We start from the raw sequence: 6,667 nt of genomic DNA, 5'->3' as shown, positions 1-6,667 counted from the left end.
GATGATCATAGATCCACTCACCTCCCCAGTCATGTCCCTGTATTATTACTATAGATATAAGTGACATCACTGTGACACCCCCAGATCCCCCTCACCTCCCCAGTCATGTCCCTGTATTATTACTATAGATATAACTGATGTCACTGTGATGCTCCCAGATCCCCTCACCTCCCCAGTCATGTCCCTATATTATTACTATAGATATAAATGATGTCACTGTGATGATCACAGATCCACTCACCTCCCCAGTCATGTCCCTGTATTATTACTATAGATATAAGTGATGTCACTATGACGATCACAGATCCACTCACCTCTCCAGTCATGTCCTTGTATTATTACTATAGATATAAATGATGTCACTGTGATGATCACAGATCCACTCACCTCCCCAGTCAGCAGGTAGATTATCTCCAGGGTGATATTTAGTATACTTTCTGTTTTCAAATTTTTATTCTTGTCCATCTTCTTTTATGTTCTACGGTGTTACGCCTGTAATTTCAATACTTCTATATGAAATATTCATTATGGTAGACTTTCCGTTCATAATGCTATTTCTCCTAAGTCCACAGGATCCACAGAATAACATTGGGATATGAGGTAGCGACAGCAGATTGGCACCATACGATCAAAGCTTTTGGCCTCCCAGCATGCAACGGGTCCGTCCCTATATCCCCGCCTCCTAGCTCAGGCAAATCAGTTGTTTTTCCAAAGTTCAAGGCAGGAGCATCATAGAGAGCCCTAATCAGGCGAGAAGAACACATATGCACACCCTTCCATACAAGAAGGAAGAGGGTAGTGAGTGAAAGGATCCTCAAGTCAGGTGTGTCAGGGTGGGATCCCTGTGGATCCTGAGAACGTAGGAGAAATAGCGTTATCAACGGTAAGTCTACCGTAACGAATATTTCTCCGGCACGGTCCACAGGTTATCCACAGGATAACATTGGGATGTCCCAAAGCAATTTAGTGGTGGGGACACTCCTGATTAGACAGGAGAATCTTTTGCCCAAATTCAGCGTCCTGAGAGGCAAAGGTATCAAAGGCATGATGTCTAATGAATGTGTTAATGGAAGACCATATGGCTGCCTTACATATCTGTTCTGCTGAAGCATCATGTTGTGCTGCCCATGAACGACCTACCTTATGAGTAGAGTGAGCAGAGACATTAGCCGGAACAGGGAGATCAGCTCGAGAATATGCTTCTGAAATAGTCATCCGAAGCCACCTCGCCAGTGTCTGCTTGTCAGCAGGCCATCCTCTCTTGTGAAATCCGTAAAGAATGAAGAGAGTGTCTGTTTTTCCGATGGAACTGGTACGATCCACGTAGATCCTTAAAGCAAGGACTATGTCCAACGATGCACCTCCCGCAGAAAAGTCTGGCCCTTTGAAGGCTGGGACTATAATATCTTCATTAAAGGTGGAATTTAGACACCACCTTAGGAAGATACCCAGATTTGGTTCTGAGAACCACTCTATCTGGAAAAAAAATAAAAATCAGCAAAGGAGGGCTCTCAGGAATCGACTCACCACGGTCACATCTGTCCGCCGGTGCGGACTCCGTCCTGGGTCCCTGCGTTCCACTGTCATCCGCACCTCTGCCATCAGACGTCATCCTGGGCCTGGGAGCGCTCCTGTGACAGCGGGCGTGTAGCACGCCGCGTTCCCGCTAGGCCGCGGCATGGGCGCCGCCATGACAGTCTCCATCAGTCAGAGCACGGCGGCCAATCCGGTGCTTGGCCGCACCTACTTTCCTCACTCCCACCAATGACTGCACATCAGGGGGTATATCAGGAGCTGCAGGATCAGTCTGCAGGCATCCTGAACTTTGTGTCACTCCTGCGACTCATGTGTCTGGATCTGGTTCCTGTTCCTCCATGTTCCTGGATACCTACCTGTTGTTCCGTGTTCCTGGCTATCTACCTGAGACTCTGTGCTCCTGGTTACTTCTCACAGCTCCGTGGAACTACAAGCCTCAGCAACACCTGCTTCTATCTACAGGCTTCACACTCACCACCATCTCTGTGTGCTTCAGCCTAGCAGTAGAGACTGACTCCAGGTGTGTTCCATCTCTCCACCTGTGATGCAGCTTGCTTGCTGCCAGTGCCTCATCACCTGCACTGTGGACATTGTCAGTCTCCTGCCTCTGCTACCAGGTTTGCCATTCATTACCATCTCTGCTGGCTCCACGTTTTAAACTGCTCTGGTTCCCATACCAGAATATTCTCTGCCAAGTTATTACTCATCTGTGTTCATTCATCTGTTATCATTACTACCGGTTATCATTTCATCAGTTACCATTCATCCATTTGCCATATTTCTGTTACCATAGACTTTCAGCTTCCACGCTGCACTATTGACATTTGCATTTCTTACTGTTATTTTCTGCTGCCGTTTGTGAACTATCTGTATAATAAATATCATTGCGCTCATGCGCCTAAACATAATCCAGCCTCCTCGCTTTCTCCCATCTACCTCCACTGACCCACTAGCGCCCCCTCCGGGGACACAGACAAAACTAAGTCTGACAGTAAGTTCAGGATCGATGGACTCGGACGGTGGTCGGAGTGTGGGGTCAGAGGCCTTGCAAAATCTGGTCTCCCGTTTGGATGGTCAAGAGGCTGCGCAGCAGCAGATGTTCCAGTTCCTGCAAGGGATGTCCTCCCGGATTGATACACTACAGCAAACCCTGCCTAGTGTACTCACTTCTACAGTTCCTGTTACTCCAGCACCTGCAAGTACTGTGAGTTCTTCTATGCCGGCTGCATCAGCTCCAGTGTCACGTTTGCATCTGCCCGTGCCCAGCAAGTATGATGGCAGTCCAAGGTTATGTCGCGGGTTTCTTAACCAATGTGAAATCCAGTTTGAATTATTGTCACACAATTTCCCCACGCCAAGATCCAAGGTTGCTTACATCATCTCTCTACTCTCTGGATCTGCCTTGAGTTGGGTATCTCCTCTGTGGGAACGTGCTGACCCTCTGATAAACAACTACGCAGAATTCGTCTCAACCTTCAGACGGATCTTTGACGAGCCGGGTCGTGCAACATCAGCTTCTGCAGACCTTATCCAACTTCGTCAAGGTACCCGTAGTATGGGGCAATATGTCATCCAGTTCCAGACGTTGGCCGCAGAGATTCAGTGGAACAATCAAGCCCTGGTAGCAGCTTTCTGGCATGGACTCTCTGATCGGATCAAGGATGAACTGGCAACCCGCGACCTTCCTGAGCAATTGTCTGATTTAATTTCCCTGTGCATCAAGTTGGACTCTCGCATCCGCGAACGCAACAGTGAGCGTGCTCGTAGTGAGCCACGCAGGTCAAGGATGGTACCTTCCGTACAGTTTCAGTCTCCACCTTCTGATGAGCCTATGCAGTAAATAGGTCCCGCCTAACTCCTGAGGAGCGGTCAAGAAGACTTCGTGAGAGACTGTGTCTTTATTGTGCGGCTGCAGGTCACCAGATTAATTCTTGTACAGTGCGTTCGGGAAACGCCAGATCCTGACTTGTAAAGGAGGAGTCAAGTTGGGATCTTCTAGTCAAGCTCCTTCAAATCAAGACCTTATCCTTCCCGTGACATTAGAGACTTCAGTTGGGCTTCAATCTGCATCTGCGTTAGTGGACTGTGGAGCCGCAGGAAACTTCATCACTCAAGCTGCGGTAGATAAGTTTTGTTTGCCTGTATGTGAACTTTCTTACCCAGTCTATATTACCGCTGTGGATGGTAGCCGAATCTCCAAGGGGAATATCTCTCACCAAACTGCACCAGTGGTTTTGGGAGTTGGGTTCCTGCACTCAGAATTAATAAAGTTCTTAGTCATTCCTCAGGCCACCCAGGAGATCGTTTTGGGCATGCCCTGGCTCCAGCTACACAATCCACAGTTTGATTGGTCAACGTTACAACTTACTTCTTGGGGTTCACACTGCCACCAGTCCTGTTTAGCTCAAGTTTGTCCTATCAAGTCTACTGAAGTAAAAACCCAGTCAAGTCTTCCTGCGGCTTACCAAGATTTCTCTGACGTCTTCAGTGAGAAAGCCGCTGATGTCCTGCCGCCCCATAGAGAGTGGGATTGCCCCATCGATCTTCTTCCCGGCAAGAAACCACCTAGGGGGCGTACCTATCCGTTATCTGTTCCTGAAACTGAGGCGATGAGCGACTACATCAGGGAGAATTTACAGAAGGGATTCATCCGTCCCTCGTCATCACCCGCTGGTGCAGGCTTCTTCTTTGTTAAGAAAAAGGATGGAGGACTGCGTCCATGCATTGACTACCGGGGTCTCAATGACATTACCATCAAAAATAGTTATCCATTACCACTCATCACTGAATTATTTGACAGAGTGAAGGGAGCCCGCATCTTCACCAAGTTAGACCTCCGCGGTGCCTACAACCTCATTAGAATCCGAAGTGGTGATGAATGGAAGACAGCTTTTAATACTCGAGATGGTCATTACGAGTACCTGGTAATGCCATTCGGGTTGAGTAATGCCCCAGCAGTGTTCCAGCACTTTGTGAACGAAATCTTCCAGGACGTTCTGTACAAATACCTTGTAGTTTATCTGGATGATATCCTTATCTTCTCCCAAGATCTTCCCTCTCATCGTCTACAAGTCCGTGAAGTCCTCCGACGTCTTCGTGAGAACCGGCTCTACGGTAAATTATCCAAGTGTACCTTTGAAGTTTCCTCTATACCCTTCCTGGGGTATATAATTTCCGGATCGGATCTCCAGATGGACCCGACAAAGTTGGATGCCATTGCCAATTGGTCCATTCCAAATTCTCTCAAGTCTATTCAGCGATTCCTGGGATTCGCCAATTACTATAGGAAATTTATTCGGGGATTCTCCACTCTCATCACTCCTATTACCAACTTAACTCGGAAAGGGGCAGACCATTCCAACTGGTCAGAAGAGGCTTTAGTGGCCTTCCAGAAGATCAAGCTGGCTTTTATGTCTGCTCCAGTTCTGTCTCAACCAGATGTAAACAAGCCATTCGAGTTGGAGGTGGATGCCTCTACAGTTGGAGTTGGAGCTGTTCTCTCCCAGAAGGGAACTGATGGGAAGATCCACCCCTGTGGATTTTATTCTCGTAAATTCCTCCCTGCAGAAGCTAACTATTCCGTTGGAGATCAAGAACTACTGGCGATTAAGCTGGCCCTCGAGGAATGGAGGTATCTCCTGGAAGGGGCCAAATATCCGTTCAACATCTATACGGATCATAAAAATCTGTTATATTTAAAGGCAGCCCAGTGCCTTAATCCTCGCCAGTCCCGGTGGGCTATGTTTTTCTCTCGTTTTAACTTTAAGCTTAATTTCCGCCCAGGTTCGCAGAATGTTAAAGCTGATGCCTTATCCCGATCTATGGAATCCGAAGAGGAAACGTCTAACTCAGTTCCGCATTCCATCCTGAGTCCAGTGGTATTTGCTGCATCTCAAGTCTCCCCAGCTCCTCCTCCTGGTAAGTCTTTTGTTTCCCCAGAACTCCGTCCCAAGTTGCTATCTTGGGCCCATCAATCCAAGTTCACTGGACATCCCGGTGTTCTGAAAACCTTCAAGTTCCTCTCTGAGACATACTGGTGGCCAAAGATGAAAGCTGACATCAAGGATTTCGTGGCATCCTGTCCTAAGTGTGCGCAGCACAAAATTCCTCATCAGTCTCCAGCAGGTCAGTTACAACCATTGTCTGTTCCTAGCCGTCCCTGGTCACACCTGTCCATGGACTTTATTTCCGATCTCCCTCCTTCTCAAGGATACAATACCATCTGGGTTGTGGTGGACAGATTTACCAAGATGGCCCATTTTGTTCCCCTCCAGGGTCTCCCTTCTGCCCCAAAACTTGCCCAAATCTTCCTACGGGAGATTTTCCGTCTACATGGTCTACCCTCAGAAATAATATCCGACCGAGGTGTACAGTTTGTAGCGAGGTTTTGGAGGGCCCTGCCATGCAGGTTAAACTGAAGTTCTCGTCATCTTACCACCCTCAGACGAATGGCCAGACAGAGAGGGTAAATCAGTATTTGGAGACATTTTTAAGACTTTATGTTTCATCTTCTCAGGATGACTGGTTGGATCTGCTCCCGTGGGCCGAATTTGCCCACAATTTCCGTTATCACACTGCTACTGACACAACTCCTTTATTTGCTGTATATGGGCAACATCTTTGTGTTCCAGACTTCCAAGAACTCCCTCGCATTGATGTTCCTGCTGCCACTACTGCCCTGAGTCAGTTCTCTTCAACCTGGAGGAAGATTCACACTTCTCTCAAGAAGGCCTCCAGCCGGTATAAATACTTTGCTGACCGCAAAAGACGTGCAGTTCCTAGCCTGAAACCTGGGGACAAGGTTTGGCTTTCTACCCGGAACCTCCGTCTTAGAGTCCCGTCTATGAAATTTGCACCACGTTTCATCGGTCCCTTTCCTGTTGAAAGAGTCATCAGCCCTGTGGCCTACAAGCTGAGGTTACCACCTTCTCTGCGAATACCTAATGCCTTTCATGTTTCTCTCCTCAGACCATTAGTCCTGAATCGCTTCCAAAGAGCTCTTCCAGTCGGCCCCAAAGTTCGAACTCAGCGGGGCGTGGAGTTCGAAATGGAGAAGATTCTGGATTCCCGTTGCCGGTATGGTCGTCTACAATAGCTTATCGATTGGTCCGGTTATGGTCCGGAGGAGAGA

The sequence above is a fragment of the Pseudophryne corroboree genome, unplaced genomic scaffold (genome assembly GCF_028390025.1).
Source record: "Pseudophryne corroboree isolate aPseCor3 unplaced genomic scaffold, aPseCor3.hap2 scaffold_1540, whole genome shotgun sequence".
Classification (NCBI taxonomy): Eukaryota; Metazoa; Chordata; class Amphibia; order Anura; family Myobatrachidae; genus Pseudophryne; species Pseudophryne corroboree.
This window is presented reverse-complemented; position numbering follows the sequence as displayed.